General features: G+C 40.9%; 1 protein-coding gene across 8 annotated transcripts in view; it reads right to left on the bottom strand.

Moving 5' to 3' along the window:
• The window catches only part of LOC149808011 (uncharacterized), a 78,807-nt gene that overhangs the window by 48,200 nt on the left and 11,788 nt on the right, over window positions 1-18,819 (bottom strand). Inside the window, exon 1 of one of the 8 annotated variants that reach the window (XM_089972466.1) lies at window positions 15,234-15,251. The exons of the other annotated variants lie outside the window; for them this stretch is intronic. The gene's annotated coding sequence lies outside the window, so the exon portion shown is untranslated. Of the gene's footprint in view, window positions 1-15,233; window positions 15,252-18,819 lie in introns of those variants that run through there. 8 annotated transcript variants of the gene reach the window in all.

Genomic DNA, 18,819 nt, shown 5'->3' on the forward strand with positions numbered 1-18,819 from the left:
TATGAAGGGTATCACACAAGTTTTATTTCTGAACTTTCCAAGTTCCTTTTTATTATCTTTGCAGTGGAATTGACTTGTATCACGATAATCGGTAAGATCAAAGAATTTCATAGATGAATTTATCGGTATTGGTCATGAGCAGTGTGGCTTTGTTTCCGTGTTGGCATTTGATGAAGTCCTAATGAAATTCTAGCATGAATATTTTGGAGAAGTCGAGAACTGCTGCGCAAACGTAGGTGGGTTTGTCCAGTTGAGATGTGTTTTCTTTTTTGGATTTTATCGCGACGAGCTCTTCGTCAAAGATTTTCATGCTGACGACGGCTTCGTTGGTCACGAGCTTATCTCGTCGCCGTAGGCTATTGACGATTTCAATTTTCTTTCCTTGTCTAATGTTTTCCTGGTTTTTACGAAGACGCCGTTGTTCATGAGTTTGAAGACATTTTTACCGAAGTCCGTAGTGGCTTTGGTTCGTTGTTTTGTGTTGAATTCGAGAGCACCGTGAACTTTGTTGAGAACTAATCCATGTTGGAGAGTTTGCTAGAGCAGCCGATGACGTATTTTGTAGCGTGTTTTGTGGTTGAGACTGGGTACTAGTCATTTTACTTTGACGTATCCGAGTCCGAATTGGCTTTTTTTGCTCAACTTATTTGGAGACGGCATCGAGTTGGTAACGAGGAGTGGCACAGCATGATAAGGATAATCGTTATGAGCATCATGGAGATCAGATGGATAAAGGAGATCGACTTCAACGAAAAAGCTATGACAATCATCATATCACGCTTGTCTTTCCTCGACGAACTGTGTTTCAGTGATCCATTGAAAATCTCCGACGGGAAGGGGCAGTGACATTGCCCAACCATAGAGATGGATGGCATAGGTACGTGGATGGCTTGGTCGGATCATAGTGTTTCATGTATTTGTTATTGTCGACTGTGTGTTTTGACTGATCACGGAGTTTCCTCCGAGAATCATATGTTCGGTGAACATGAACATGTCCGGCTCGGTAAAAAGTTTAAACTGGCTTGGCTCGTCCTGAGAAAAGCATCCCAGGAAAGGCTGAGAAATACCAGAGTGGATCGAGTTGGTAATGATCCAAGCATGTATACCTGAAAGTTGCAAGGATATCAGTGAGCAGAAGTACATCTGTTTTCAGGTACAGGTCGTGATAATCTCCAAGAGTTTGGTAACCAAAGTCGTTCCATATCTTGCTCGCAAACTGGTATTCCTCATTGGTGATATCGGAGAAATGTAAGTGTGAATAGAATGCGTCTTGTGGCTCATACGAGGTTTCATCAAATCTCGATCAGGTATCGATGTATTCGAAGGGAAAAGTCCCTTTTCGTTGGAGTAGATCTGCATGGAGTCCAAATTCTGTTTCTAGGTGTGTGAACTTAGGACAGGTTCAGCAAGTTCTTCCTGCGAAGACGCCAAGAACTGGAACCAATCAATGAATCGAAAAAGTCCAATCGAGAACGACATGTACTTCTCAAAATTGTGGGAGATGCATTTGATTTTGGATCCCACCTCAGTGAGAAGTTGTTTGACGCGCGGATGATTGAGGGCTGCGATGATGAAATTTCCATCGTTTAGTCGTAGATTATGCGCGATCAGCGGTCGAAAGTCCGGATCTTTGAACCGTAGATTACAACCAGCATCAGCGGCTCCTCGATAGTGACCGGGTGACATAGCAATGGTCTCTGACATTTTATCATGTGGCTTCAAATGCTCCTCTTGGATATAACATTTCTGCGTTGATTTATGTTGTCGCAGTTGTAACGGTGTGAATACAATAATCGGCGTTTAAATTTTCTGAATGCCACTGTGCGTTTCCATTCAGCCACGAATTGCTCAAAGAACCACACGATATGGCGTATGATTGACGGAGCAGCACGGGATATGTTTGTGTTCCACTTGAGTGAAAGAATGTACAGGATCAGGAGAGGGTCCTTGAACTTTTTCAAACATCGTTTCCGAGTCAAAGATGATATACTACTTATGTGCGCATTTTCTGTAGTTGTCTTCGAACTGTAGTGTTTCCTCGCGTGGCATCTGAACGGTGTGAGAGTATCGAGACGTGTCAAGATCGTGTAGTTGTGGAAAGCATTGCAAGCAGCGATAGCATAAATATCCATGATTTTTAATTTGCGCGTACTGTGATCGACGCAAGCACCTGAATTTTTTTTGATGTACACAAAATGGTGATATTAAATCAGTAAACTGTTGCTGTGTTGTATGGCCGTTTTGGAGATCAACATGGGATAGACCACAAACTGTTTATCGCCCGTTTTCATTGAATCGAGTTCGAAAAAGTTGACTGAGAGTCCATCATTGAACTCTTCAAGATTTTGGACGTCTTTGACCTCTGCAGATAAAGTGGTACTGGTATTTTTTATGGTATCAAAATACGGCTTGTACTTGGAGATGCATTGTCCTCTGCAGAATGTAGCGCGGAAAGGATAGTTCACACAAGGCAGAAGTCATCGTTGTTTCTGACATTGAAGCATGATTTGGTGGCCACAATTTGCCTCGCAACAGTGTTAATTTGAAAGTTTGAAACAAGACAGAATTGCCTCCCACACAAAGCCATGCCGATCCATACTTTTCATAACGTTCGAAGTGACGTTGGATACCGCTGTGTGGTAAAGATCTCTCGTCCCGACAGCGCATTGTACTCGTTCACGAGTGTGCGGTGTTCAGGATCCCTTCTCGGCATAAACTTTAATGATCCTCTGACTCGTTTGATTAATTCTTGCAGGGAGGCATTTGATCTTGTATAGTTTATGTGGGTACCTTGAATATATCGACAGATGTCCCTGAGTCGACGAGCATTAACATGCCGCTGGATAAAATCTTTCCCTGGATCTGCAGCTACCTTGTGCGGCATTTTACGTTCCATTAATACTAAGCAAAATTTTAGTCTATTCTACAGATGATAGATGTGTATATAGTAAAGTCCCGAGTTTTTTGCGAAGATCAAGCATGACGATGTCAACAAAGTTAACCACGACTCGGGAAACTGTGTTTCCGTGGAATGTTCATCCCGTGTTTTCTTTCTTTCTAATGTTCTACGATGACATACGTGAGACATCGCATCTGATCAACAGAGTTGATTGAGTCTGCTTCGGAATTGATAGAGGTGACCTCGTTGTTGACTGTTATGGCAGCCGAGCCATTGTTGCCCACTTCTTCCATGTTGATCCTTATAACTAAGATAGTTCTATGATTTTTCAGTATTTTCTCGCTGATTCATCTCATGCAGTTCTGTCGTGATGGATCTTGACGATGCCTTTCCAGGATAACTTATCACGCTGCTCTCGCGTGAGTAAGACGCTTTTGTACGCTGCTCTCTGCGTTTTGGTCAGCATCAATTCAAGCGTCACAGGAACGTTATTTCGAACCACCGTCGCAATGGCTTCAAGGGGCTCTTCCGGATTGTGTAAGATTACGGCGGTGGCAAATATCTCCTCATCATCAAGACCGGCAGAATAGCTGCTGTAGCCAGACATTTTTTATATATAATCAATGACATACTTTTTATCGTAGACTTTTTCGAATCGGCTCAGGAACGCCAATCCGTACCGGTTGCCAACTATGTCCAAGATGTAATCGTGGACGGTTCTTTTCTGGCCGATGAGCAAATGCATGTCAACGGGGCTGCAGAAGATACGAGCAGTTTCTCATACGACTTCATGGCCTGTTGTGGTATTTGTTTAGCATACAGTTGTGACTCGATGTGTTTCATCATCGTTTGTAAGGCCATTCCAGCTCCGGATAAAATCAACATATGCGGGTTGGCTATTGCTCTCATGGAGATCACTCCGTTGGTCGTCACATCGAGAGTTGTCAACGAGATGAATCTTAGAACACGCTTGTATCTATTGTACGCGTACTTGTGCACGTAGACTTTTCGATGGTAATATCGATAATATGGTTCTGCATCATGACGCTGTTCTGCCGTCAAATTCATTGTCATTGAGGTCGATGATGGGATTCATTTTTATATGCCTCTGAATCAACTAAACTTTTCATCAACAGTTCAAGCCGTGGCAAGTTCTCGTTTAAAAATTTTACATGCACGTTAATTTTATCCTCTTTGACGTTAATGTCACTCTTCAACAATACAAAGCGGAAATCAATTTAACCCTTTTGTGATTTTCATCAGCTGATTTAATTTTAAAATATCCGACAGCGTATCAAGAGTCGCTGCCAGTTCAAGATGGTGCAACAAGCTAACAAGCGGAAATCTTCAGCAGAATAAAGTGTTTTTCGATGATATTTGTAAACGTAATAACAAAACAAGGCAATGTTTGCCACGTTGAGATTTACTTTTTCAAAGTTTTTTTTATCGCTGGAGCATAAAATCTCTGTCACTGGAAGCCAGCTGAGTATTTTCTTCGATATTTTTCTCGATCGTTCATTTTATCAAGCAGTTTCTGAGATGCCTTTTGAGCATTGACAAAGTTTCCTTGTGAAAACACACTTCCTTTTTAAAAACACTACTCAATTTTTGCTCAGTTTTTTCCTGTGTGAAATTGTCAAAATACGTGTATGACGATGCAGCAAGATCTGCAACGATTTTTATATCCACATTATACATGATCGCGTTAAAAAGTGCTTTTATGACCTCATATCCAGCATACGACGCATCCTGCCTGTAACTATTGTCAACAATAACTGGTCACGTTCGATAGCTACTCTGACAATTTCGCCATGGCGAGATCTGTATAATGCTAAAATAATCGGCTTAGATCAGGTCATCCAGTATAAAAATTTGGAAATAACTCAACCCAGGATTAGAAGGTTGGAATATTTCATGCTTGCGGCAGATATGTAAAATTCAAGCGTTGTGGAACCAGTGGAAGAGGTACCGTCGTAAAGATCATCAGCAATGCTATCTGATTTTATTCCATCGAATCTACACGTGAGAATGCGCTGTTTTCAAGAGCTGCGCCCACGCAATTGAAATTTTCAGATGACTACTTTAGCAGGTAACTGCACATGAAGCCAGAAATTGGATATTAGTGCAGCCGTGCCCCACCCGTTAACAGCATCGGACGCTACCAGATGATTGGCAAAAACATAATAAGCAAGGTAAGAGCATGATAATTCTGATGATGCTGATACATAAACTCCACAACTGTTTCCATTATTTTTTGTGAGTGGTATGTGTCGAAGCTGTTTCTGACACGGCACGTATCCAGGTATATTTTCGTGGCTCGTTGTTTGCCGTGGGTGGATAATCCGTCACTACGAGTTTAGCTCCAGTTACTACGATGAGATTTCATGTGAGCACACCAAAGGAAGTGTAAGACATGGTTGTCAGATAAGATCGACTAACAAGAATGATTCACGAAATGAATTATATATGGAAAATGGACATCATTAATTTCGACACGAAGGCGAAAACGAAAGCGCATTAACATCATTTTTGATGCCCGATTTCCATTACATGATTGTGGATCGGACTGGCCATTGTAAAACCACTATGCTCATGAAAATAGTTCTGAACAATATGCCGTACTATGGCCAAATGGTCATTTACACGTTAGATCCTCATCAGGACAAATACAGGACGATTGACGAGTTTGACGAAATGGTCTCAGGAAACACGTCAGAAGACGTTTTTACCATCGTGGATCCGGAGAAGATAAAACCCGTAGAAGAAATGGATTCAGGCACTCATAAGATCATGTGTTAGCCGATATTAAAATCGATCAACGAAAGCATGAACCGGATCTGAGAGTATTTTTTGTTGTCGCGCGACAAGCGTTGTAACTGGATTTATCCCACTCAGTCGTACTACCACGTGCCTAAATACATCAAACGTAACACGGAATACTTTGTGCTGTTTTCAGGACTCGACAACAGGGACATCGACGCTATAGCTAGAGACCATTGCAGGGGCATCACCGCAAAGAATTCAAACACGATTTTAGGACGTTTCATTGCGATGCGGAGACAATCCCAGAACGATATATGAAAGGCTTTGACGAATTTTACCTTCCTGATTAGTGTATCATCATGCCGTTCAAAAAGATAAGCAATCGTCGTCAACGTGAAGACGTTCTCGAAAATAGTATCGAGCTGCGTGGGAGTGTTTTGTCAGCGCGTCATCGAGGACAAAATAAGTCAGCACTCCTTTAAGCGAGATGTCGCCGGAGAATGGTTGGAGCCTTTTCTCATTAACTCGATGAAGCAAAAACGAACTATGAGACAAAGCAAGATCAGTTGTTGGACACGATTAAATTGAATCAGAACACGCTAAAATTTTGTCAGGAATCTTAGCAGCGATTACTGGAAGAGTTGGTTCCTGCTCTTGAAAGTGACGTCGCCGCAAAGATGATGAAAGCTGAAGCACAACAAAAAGGAGAAGCCAGGAAGTCCGAACTGAAAAAGATGAAACAGAACGGAAAAAAACAGCAGCGTTACTCCAAAGATGGAAGAAAAAGAAAAATCCGAAGCCAGTCTTAAATTACTGAAAAAGAGGAAGAAACGAATCAGCTGCAAAAAGAAAAGTTTCAGAGTGAGTTTTCTGTATGTGAGCATGCTAATATCACTGCCTCTTTTGGTGATTTGGCCTTTCATACCGGTTATCAGCATCCTTCTGCGTTAAGCAAAGAATGGCTACAACATTTTGTGAGAGACATACTTCCAGACATCAAAGAGCACGTGATGTTATGATAATTACTATATAGCGGTAGCTGCACGTCGCCTGATAAGTCGTATCAACCAAAAGTATGGACCGTCAATTTAGCACAACAAGGACGAGAAAGAGAACAATACATGAGCCCTCTGCTTAGAGAGTTAAAAGATAACAATTCTGAACTGAAAGAGGAGCTGAAAGTCAGCGAAAAAATATACCGCTCGGGGGAAAGACCCATGTTTCCCATGGCAGATCCGACCTGTACAAAGCAAGCAGGATTAGAGATTGCTTGGTTAAAGAAACAAGCGTTGGCGGATCCAGAGACCTCAGCGAGTCTGCCTGCAGAGGGGTCGAAAGGGTTCACAGAATCCTTACTTAGAGAAGAGGGAGATTTTATTTTTTAACAAAAAGGCTTGCCGAAGAAACCAGGAAAATCAACCGCCCTTATGAGATGTCAGCAACACGTCGGCAGGAAGAGGAGTCCAAGAAGCAGGAAAGACCAACGACTGGAAAAGGCATCCGCTGCGGCTCTGAAAATAAGAATATCCACAACTTTCAAAGTTCAACCGAGATCGTCACGCGGTTAGAATTGCTGATGGCTTCTAAACATGCTGGGTATGTCGGTGTGGAGATCGATACCAAGATGTTGGGTATCCTCAATCATCTTCTGGATCGCAAACTGGTGACGTCGGAACAATATGAGATTCTGTACAACCACCTGATTTAGTCACATACACTTAAATAGGAAACTGCCATTTCATGATATATCACATTGCTCTCAGAGATACCACGCTGTTGATCGATTCACGTTCGGTCACTTCCACGGTGAGGTATTATACCCCGCTGACTTATTTCAACAGTCGTGGTACAAGATCGCGTTGATCTCCGTCGAAAGATGCAACAGCTTTCTTAACATCAGCGCGAGAAATAATGAAATTTCGTACTCGGCGTCAGCTCAGAGACAAACGATCACGATCTCGCCAGACGGATGCAACATAACCGACATCGCCACGGAAATCTCCAGATTGAAAACCGACAACGGACTCATCCCCACTAACATCAAATTCAAACCTAATTATTCCACGCTGTGAACCAGAATCCGCTGTCGGGAGGTTGTCGCGTGAGATTTTCATCGCCAACTCGATTGGATCCATTCTTCGTTTTTAGCACAGGTGCTGTCGTAAGCGCCAATGGAACGTACGAGAGAGATTATACATCACCGACCTGGGTAACCTTCTCATCAAGTGCTTGATCGCTCAGGGATTGTTGTTGTCGGTCGGTTCGGCCTCCAACGTAATTTACTCAACGGCGATTTGTCCCACCAGGATCGTTCATGCAAATTCGCCCCAATCCCTTTCATTTATTATCTCATCCTGAATATGTACGTGCCTATGAAATCACCATATGGCTCGCCGATCAGTCTGGAAACGTTGTACATAATATCTATGAACAAATCACATATTACCTGCACGTGAGACAAAAGGCTTCTTGAAGCTGTCGACACAGAACACCATCTTAAATGGATAACAGAAAATACTCGTATATAAAATAGTTGCAATGAGGCGTTCACGCGTACAACGACGTAAAATCGCAGGTTTAATTTTAACCTCGCTGTTTTCCTCGGTGTGTGCAGCTCATTCCTGTATTACAGCGACAGTAGCTTAGATTGACCTCAAAGCGGGAGAATCTGGAGCTACTGGAGAGTCCTCTGCAGCTGAAGCGTCAGTGGGACAAAAATATCAAGCAATATCATGCCTGCGCCATCACCGACAGCGACTCCGTCACAGTTGAAGGAAAATCGGCTGTCCTATCTTTCCAAGCAGGCCAAACAGGCTCTTAAGAAAACTTTGGCGGTATCAACGCAAGATCAGAAAGAATTTTGTACAATCTTGAGAGAAAGGTGAGTGGCACACCTACACCATGTCTTGGCACCATCATGTCCTATTATGGATTAAAACGATTATGGTAAGAAATTTTCAGAACTATTCCAAAGACATATTTGGACAAATAAATATCATGTATTTGAATAATCGCGCGATTTTTTTGTAACACTATTATAACATAGCCGAGTTAATATATCGTCTTCAAGTATGCGAGGTTCACTCCCGATTATCTTTGGCTAAACGATGACAACCCCGTCGACGACTCGACGACAGACTACTGGTACCTCGAATACTAGCACACGAACATCACCAATCTCAACGCGACCACGCATCGAAAAATAGAGATGTCTGACGAAGATGTGTACTTGCTTTCGCGTAAAGCTTTTCTCAAAATCCGCGGATTTCAATTTGCGGCGGGCGGAGGAAATTATTCAGCAGGCGCACAAGTACCAGAGCAAAATAAAGAATGGTTGTTATTCAAGTCTGCACAATATCAGCTAACCAATCAGACCGTGGAAGAAAAGGCTACTTGCCCCACGTGTGCCACCAACATGTATTGGTTCAGAGATACCAACGCGGGTACAGCTGTTAGTAACACATTTCGCCCTGGTACACTGCCAGTCAATGCCGTTGATCTGAAGAGGCAGAAACCGCTAACGTTATCGTGTACAAACCAGCAGCGGCAGGAGCAGATGAATATCGTTTGGCTGTGTCACAGGATGAAGCCGGGTTGGGACTGGATTAGGGAAGACACCAAAAGCAACTGCGTTTACAAGATGTTTATTTATAAACGCAATTTAAATATAACAAATCTGACACCATTATAATCAAAAGATAAGGAAAATTATAAAGTTCCTAACATGGAACTATCAACAATTAACTCAACGAGAAAAATTAAGACATGAATTTAACAAATGGAATTTCAAAACAAACGTGAATCCTATCACCGATCAACAAAATAAAGTGACCTACACCTCCATATAAAAAGTCTTGAAGGTATCGTTTAAATAACGATTTAGAAAAGAATGTAATTATGTATCGTTCAAATAACGATTTAGAAAAGAATGTAATTATGTATCGTTCAAATAACGATTTAGAAAAGCAGTGTAAATTACTAACCTATCTTTCATAAAAAGATATTGAAAAGCAGTGCAAATTACGAACCTATCGATCGTAACCAGACGTTGAAATAGGAATGAATGAAATGATAAAACCTATCAATCATTCACACAACGGTATTGCAATAGGAATGAATAACATTATAAACCCATCGATCGTTCACACAACGGCATTACAATAGGAATGAACAACATTATAAACCTATCGATCGTTCACACAACGGCATTGCAATAGAAATTAATAACATTATAAACCCATCGATCGTTCACACAACGACATTGCAATAGGAATGAACAACATTATAAACCTATCGATCGTTCACACAACGGCATTGCAATAGGAATTAATAACATTATAAACCTATCGATCGTTCACACCACGGCATTGCAATAGGAATTAACATAAACCTATCGATTGTTCATATAACGATATTTTCATATAACTATATGAATGAATGAAATTATTCGCCTATCGATCGTTTACATAACGATATAGCAATACGTGTAATTATTCGCCTATCGATCGTTCATATAGCTATATAACAATACGTGTAATTATGAACGTATCGATCTTTCATATAACAACTTAATAGGGATGAATGACATTATGAACCTATCGATCGTTTATATAACGACAGTAATGAATGGAATGATGAACCTATCGATCGTTCATATAACGACATAGCAATAGGGATGAATGACATTATGAACCTATCGATCGTTCATATAACGATATAACAATAGGAATGAGTGACATGAACCTATCGATCGTTCATATAACGACATAGCAATAGGGATGAATGACATTAACCTATCGATCGTTCATATAACGATATAGCAATAGGAATGAATGACATAAATGCAATTGTGGAAATAACATGGAACATTACAACTATCGTGGCGCCCATTTGACGACCAAGATGTTAACTCCGGTTCCACGCGCTCTAGTAAATGGCCAGAGAAGCACCCACGCATGGTCCGCTTCTTCAGTCTGCTATAGGATCCCTTACATCACAGACTCGTTGGTCGCGAAGCCCTGGTCTCTCGCACCGAGAAAACCAGTTCACTCTTCCAAGCCAACGTCACCAAAACACAGCGTATACGTTACACGAACCCCGACAGTTCTGTGACTCCACATCAAACGATGTACAAGGCATGGCAGGCATGTATAAAGCAGCTCTACAGCTGGTGACTCCACATCAAACCATATACAAGGCATGGCATTTAGGCAGCTAAAATGATAAAAACTAAGCCGTGTAGTACACATGACACGGTTAAGTACTTCTTCAGTCATATATGTAGCGCATGCGCGCACATGAATTCATTACCCAATACATTAATCGTTTAATGCAAACATTGTATAATTAAATACAAGTTGTCTGTTCGGTTGCAACAAATAGCTAACTCGAACCAGACCATAGTAGTTATAATATAGCGTTGTATAACCTAGGTATTGACTCGCCGTAGAATTTAGAATACATACATGTTTCCTGCTAGTTAGCTACTGCATTCAATGAATATGTTTGCAGATAGAAGTCTTTTTGAAACATTAAGGTTCTAAAACATCTGAAGTATAAAAACAATTCCGTCATATAGACGAATAATAATAAAGAATTTCATTACCTCTACAGCTGGAGATTTGCTCCTGTAAAGGGGTAAGCGTCCTGACAAGACTTTGCGTAATGTGGTTTGTTTATAGAGAATTTGCTCTATAAGTACACTAGCTGTGACAGATATGCGCAGCTAGTTACTTCGGTTTCCCGCTGTAGGCAATTTGTTCGTGCAGCATGGTCTGAGTTTCGCTCAGGATTTCGAAATAACTAAGCCGAAAAAATATACCACCCTCGGGTGACGCTGTACGCGGCAACGAAACCCGAGTACATTTTTGACAACATATACATATTGAAATAACTCCTACACAATTCCGTGACAGGCTGATATGACAGCAAAAACCTAAATCTCATCCGCGTTTGCACAATCAAATACCTCTATCTACAACGTGGGATTCGCAGCTCGACGTGCTCTGACAGACACCGGCCATGGGACATTCATGATGCTTCCTCTCAGCAGCATCTTTGGTGTGTGTTTGGATATCCGCACGGTGGTCAGAGGCGTCAAGCACATACTGGTGATGAAAAGAGATTCTGCCGCACAATACATGCAGAGGAGCAGCGATAAGTAATGGACAATTCACTATGACGTGGTTGTTGATGTGGATGTCGAAAATCACGCCCCCGAGGGTTCACATGCTCGAACTGGAATCGATGTTCGCCAGGTTACCCAATAAACTTTACTTTGAACAACACCTTATTTACATGCAACAATTTGCCGCTGATAAGTTGACCACGTCTTGGAGAGTATTTACCAATTCAGGCAGCGAGCGTCCCAAACACGGGTTCGTAGCATTTCAGAAGGCAGCACAACGCAGAGATCAGGAAGGAAACAAGTACGTGTTTAGCCATCTGGAGCTGTCCCGCATTCACGTTCGCATCAACTCCAGGCAATATACAGGGAGAGAACTGGAGTGCAATTTCGCTGTAGGCACCAGTAATTATTCTCGCGTATACATGATGTTGAGTGAAGCCATGCAGAAACACCAAGACGTGGACAAGGGCACACAAGTATCCCAGGAATATTTCGCTAACTTGTATTCCATCTTTCATTTCGATGCCTCCATACATTCGGAGCCTGTCGAAGATTCACCAGTTGATATCGAAATCAGATGGACTATTAACAATCCAGTTGACGTCAGACCAATTCATGACGCTTGACATGCTCAGTGGAACAAAGAATATCATTGTATAGACAATGCCGAAGAAAAAGTCGTTTAAACGTCAGGGATCAAAACATGAGGGTTTCTCCATCGCCAGCGAGATAGTTCTATTCGTGAAGACTATGGCACCAAAGCTGTTTATGTTCTCTTGGGGCTTGTCGAGGCGCCAAGAGCCATTACCGAAGCCATACATAAAGTGGTGATGCGAAATGGTGTTGTCCGTAGCATAAACTTCCGCGGAGAAAATCTCTGACCAATCGTGACATTGTGACGGTGTCCTTTGGTTATCGAAGTAAATCTGTCAAAAGAAAACCACCAAAATAATAACATTTAGTATAACACAATGTAGTATTTTCCAGTAGATGTTACGCAGTCACCACAGAAGAAGAAAAGTATCGTTGTGGCAGCCACGCATAAAAGGCCAGTAACTATCAGGATTAAAGCGTCAGCGCTCACATGACCGGATAGAATTACGTTGACCCATCACCAGGCCACATCAGTAGCTGAATATGCCGCTGCACGAAAAGGAATTGTTCTTAATTTGTCGGAGTCAAAGCTAGCATAACAATGAGGATTTATCGCAACCCTGTTAGCTGGAATCGCTCGAATGTTACTTTCAGAATTGCTTGGCATCGAAAAATTACTCCAACTTCCTGCAATGACGCGCGGTAAAGGTATTTCCAGCAAAGGTATAAGGGAACAAGTTTCTAACGTTGGAAACTATGACTCCTACGGAAACGTTTTCTCCGCTACCCAACATTAACATCGAGCAAGAATTAGTGCCTAGCGTTAGAAATTTCAGAGGTGTCTTTTCTAAGAATCAGCTTCCTGAACAAATTACACCCGAGCTGCGTAATTAACCTGCAAATTTTTTACGATGGACATGACACTCACCATGTCGCCACGGTCAACGATCCACATTATAAAGACGTCCAATATTGCGATTCGTTTGGTTCACCTGCTCAGAATCAGCAGACGAAAAATACCTTCGAAAAGGGATACACTACTAACTGGATCGAAGAAATTTTCGTTGTCGATACCCTTCGAAAAACCATTCCGATCACGTACACACTCAAAGTTTCCTAGGGGGGAGCCCATACAGGATCTTTTTACGAACAGGAGTTACAATAAAAACAAAACAAAACCTCTTCAGAGTCGAAAAAGTCACCTACAGAGGAAACAATTGCTCGTCAAATGGTTTGGCATTCCTGAACAATTCAACTCGAGGATTCCCACAGCATCCTTGACTCCTTTGTCTCGAGAGTATATGACTTCGAGGACAAAGCCTCAGAAATAATCTTATCGTACTCCTTAGACAAACTCTTCCTGGAGCATGCTCGTGAAGACCGATCTTTTCAAATATACGCTTGAGCACATGCTCAAATTTTATAAATTTCGAACCACCTACCAGCTGATCTCGCTGAGGCTATGCCAAATGAAAACGTTTCAGCTTAGTTTTGATGTAATACTGCGGATTGTACAGCTGAGTCTCACCCATTCCTCATTCTCACACTCGTCTTCGCTTTCATCACAGTAAATCATCTCAGGCAGACAACTCAAATCTTTATTCACGTACGTTATTAACTTCTTGGCAGGTTTCAACCATTCTCTTGACTCCTACTCACTTAATTCCAGTACTGGACTTTTCATAACTTCACTCAATCCCAATCGATCTCCACTCCATGGATAACACGGTAGTGACATCTTCGCTATATCACCAGCACACCTCTAACGCAACAAACAACAGTGAGCCAGAAATCCATTGCATACGAACAGGGGACACACTTTATCAAGCAGTGAGCCATCATAAAGATCTAAAACACTGGCATTTTTTCTGTGCTGGAGTCACCACACATCCTCTAAGAAAAACATCAGCCAGAAACCCCATACCCTAGTAGATAGAACAATGGAGAGGGACTCTGTCGACCATTCTTTATCACGCATTGATACAAGTAAATCAGAACCTCCATTTATATATACTACTGGACTATTTACATTTTTATCACAGATAAATGGACGTATTGAGAAATTAAACTGCTCACATGGACATATATGTATCCTTCTTTCTGACCTTATACTAAAATTGTGAAGGGAGCGTTTAGTTTAATGTCGGAATTATGTTTCTTCGTGTTGGAGCTATACCACTTGATTGACCATCTTCATATCCGGTACGTTCAACTCTGTGTTCATAGTATAATGATACAGTAAACTGCACACTTAAAGGCTGACGAAAGGACAGTAATAAGCTGTATTCAAAGCAAATCTGATATTATACAGTGATACCGGCGTGTATATTCTTTTCATGGCTCCTTATGTAAAATGATATGCAAACTAGCAGCTATAAGCGAAACAAAATACCTCAAAAGACTCTATATAACCATAAGTTTTCATAGAATATGCATCAGAGGCACTGACAGGCTCGAATCTTTTTTTCATTTTTTTTATAATGTCTGATTTATGTCATCAGAATATACGTCTGTACAGCTATATAGAGACAAAAAAATTGCAACTCATTTCAGTTCTCATTTACAATGTACATCTTTGCTGAAAGAGGAATCATTGAATGAATCATTTGGAAACAATCAACATTGAAACTGTGGGGCTTTGTAAAGCTAGGACTTAAGGAAATCCGAGTTAAGGTCTCATATATGATCTTCATTCTCTTGTTGTTGTTGTTGTTCTAGGGTTTAACGCCATTTTTCAGCACAAGATAGGCTATACATGGCGGCCAGTATAACTGGTGAAGGAAGAACCCTAGAAAACCCAGGGAAGAACCACCGACCCACGAGAAGCTACTGGCAAGCTTTCCCACGTACCCACGCTAGCAGAGCCTTGGACTCGAACCCTCGCACACAGAGGTGAGATGGCAGTGATCTGGAACGGTGAGCGCTTTAGACCACTCGGCCACTCAGGGCCCCAATCTTCATTCTGTGTAAAAGATGTTTATAATGCAATAACCCATCGTACATTAATGTACACTCGAATATTTAGCCTACGTGTTCACCAAATCAATTTATATTTTTCTTTGTACAATTTAGGGCAGTAACATAAAAAGTTCTTAGTAAAAATCATATGGCAATGCTTTAATAACCCTTCGGGTAAATATCCAATGTTTTGTATTTGTCTCCAATGCACGAAGTCCACTCAATACTAATTTTAAATTGTTGAATTATCTCTGGATAACGTAGCCTAAACGCTTTAGTTTGCTTCATTTATTGCAATTTATACCACGTTTCTTGATCCCTATGATAAATATTCGACTCTCTCGCTGAACCTCAGAGTCCTTTTACGAAGAATTATTCATCAGTGACTAGAGAAACGAAACAGGAATCGTTAGTCGAAGGATTCCACTTCTGAATAGTCCATATCTTGGGATAGAAAAATAAAAATGCATGTGCATATATTTGTTGAACTGTAAATATAGAATGCAGCAGCAAGGCTAACGAACAGACCATATGTTTGTCCCCTCCTAGTCATTGGTGACGAGCAGTAGTGGGTAACTAGTTACTCGTTGCAGGAATCCGTTGGGACAAATATTAATAGGGAAAAGGTTTCTCGTCTCAGTAGTCCAACATACGCGACTATTAATTGGGTTTGAAATCTGACGTTAACAGGTGGTTTCGACCACGCTTCCTACTCTACTACCATACGCAGTAAACGAGTAGAGTATGTGAACAGAGAGCAACTATTGCGTTTTCACTAAATAAGAGAAAATCAGAAAATAATTTTCACAGATATATGACTATTTAGTAGAGAGAAAAAAAACAATCTGGTTCTTCCGCAATGAAAGGAGCAAGTTATAAGAGAGATCATGGGAACGTATGTTTCGTTGAAGGACAATTCAGTGACGTTAAAGTTCCTACCAACCGAGACCTTATTTATGTACGTGCAAAAGTGATCACATCCATGAAAAAAAACACCAAATACCAAGTTATAGAAGTCTCTGATGCCAGTGGAGATGCAATGGTTGCTGCTTGTGAATGTCTTGCTACGGCTAACCATCCCAGGTCTTATCTATACGACAAATTCTAAGCATGGAAGATATATCTACTTATCTCCTATTGCACATACATGTCCTGGTTAACGTGCGATATAAAGCGCACACAAAATCTTCATTTATGGTTCTAACACACTATGTCCAACTATACTGATACAATGGTATGTACTTCGTATTAAATATATTTATTTGAACAATTTATTTCTTTATTTATTCTTCTTAAAAGTCTAATTGGGAATTTATGATTGTGTATTGCAGATCTCACAAGCACATTACAATCATTAGATATAGATACAGACATAAGTACGCACACAGAGCATGATCAAGAACACGTGTCAGATTCAGGGGATTAAATGACGAGCTCACGTTAGTCTGTCTGTAATTAGAGATGATCCTTAATCACTCACGGAAAATTCACCAGACTGACTTCATAAGTTGTCGCTATGGAAACTATATATGCTAGTAGTAACGGTAATTCGTTTCTGTCCGTGGATGTTCAGGAGAAAACAGCATATCTTTTATTCAGTTCTTGTTTACTGCTGCCATTTGCCTGACTATATACACACACAGACTCTTGAAACTAATTGTATATCGTTGTTTATTTAATATTACTTTATGTTTCATCTTTAAAATAACAGTTTGAAGCTTTTCATGTAAACTTCAATTATAAATGAAAGACCTTATTTTGGTTTGCGGATATTTTTGACAAATCGGTAAAGCATCTTCAACATCGCATCCGATTCACTCCCGCATCTCTCTCTGGTTCAAGCATTTAGTTCCAAATAGTGTTCTATATGAAACACTGCAGTGTGAAATCCATATGAAATATTCTTTAACAAATCAATAACTATTCTTAAATTTTATTCAAAATAATTTTTATTCAACATAAATTTTTCACCACTTCCATATATATTATCGTATTACGAAGTAAGAAGATTTTATTTTTATTTTATTGTTCATTTTATATCTGTGAATATACAATGACAAAAATATGAACAATGCGAGATGGTCATTTCTTATCACAAACTGATTAAACCTCCTTGTGTCGTAAATTCTTTCCAAATGACTCTTTCTTACAATTGTTAAATGATGCCTTCGTGAAGATAATCACGTAAACAGGCGCACATGAACTATATAGATTGTTTGGTTTGAAGAAATCGTTTCTTTATGCATGGGTAAATAAAGTTGAACGGCTTTTTTGCAAGGCTCATCGTCATCATCATCAGTCCCGTAATCCCGTAGTATGGAAGACCGTTGGGGCACCGCACAAGACCTAACAAACAGCTTCCTCCATTCCTCTCGATTTCCCGTCTTTCTCAGTGAGTCGCTCAGTGTCAAGCCTGTCCACTCTCAAATGTTATCTTCCCAACTCTATCTTTGCATGCCTCTCTTTCTTCTTCCTTGTATAGTGCCTTGTAGGATTGTCTTGGCCAGTCCTGATAATCGTAAAATATGTCCATACCACTGCAATTTTCGTTTTTTCACTACGATCAGGAGGTCATCGTGAGGACCAATGGCTTGTCTTATCATATGCCGTATTTCTTCATTGGTGATATGGTCTTTGTATGTGACGCCGAGGATCTTTTCGGAAGCATCTCATCTCTGTAGCCTGTATCCGTTTCTACAAGTCCGCTGTTATGGTCCATGATTCGCAGGCATAGAGAAATATGGAGATCACCAGTGACTGCATCAGTCTGACTTTTGAGCTGAGTACGATGTTCTTGTCCTTCCAGATGGGCTTCAGTTATGTCAGCGCTGCTGTTGTCTGTGCAATCCTGGAGACTATTTTAGGCTTAGATCCCTCATTAGTCGCCCCCAAATACTTGAAACTGTGGACTGTTTCTAGGTTTGCACCTTGGAGCCTGTATCAGTGCTAATGCCCTTGATGTTGTTGGTCATCATTTTGGTCTTCTCTGCACTAACTTCCATGCCATAGGCTGCAGAGGTTTTGTCAAGGCTCTCTACTAAGCTAGCTATTTCTTGCTCATTTCCTGCTAGTCCATCAATGTCATCAGCAATACGTAAGTTGGTATTGTTCTGCCTCCGATGCTGATGTTATGTTAATATTATACAAAATAGAATGGTGCCAAAGTATTTGCATGCCTGCTCCTCGGCAATGATCTTTTCAGCCTGTGGTTTTATTCTGTCCAGCAGTATCCTTAACATGACTTTGCTTGGATGGCTTATAAGACTGATTGTACGGTGATTTTGACAGTGTTGCAACTTGCCTTTCTCGGGGAGGATGATGATCAGTGATTGGGTCCATGGCGATGGCCATACTCCTGTTTGCCAGACCTTGTTGCAGATGTTTGTGAGGGCACTAATCATTGCTTCTCCGCCAGCTTGGATTAATTCTGCTGGGATGTTGTCCACTCCTGTTGACATACACTTTTTGAGTGATCTCA

The sequence above is a fragment of the Sinohyriopsis cumingii genome, chromosome 1 (assembly GCF_028554795.1).
Source record: "Sinohyriopsis cumingii isolate HCF-2022 chromosome 1, ASM2855479v2, whole genome shotgun sequence".
In the NCBI taxonomy this organism is placed as follows: Eukaryota; Metazoa; Mollusca; class Bivalvia; order Unionida; family Unionidae; genus Sinohyriopsis; species Sinohyriopsis cumingii.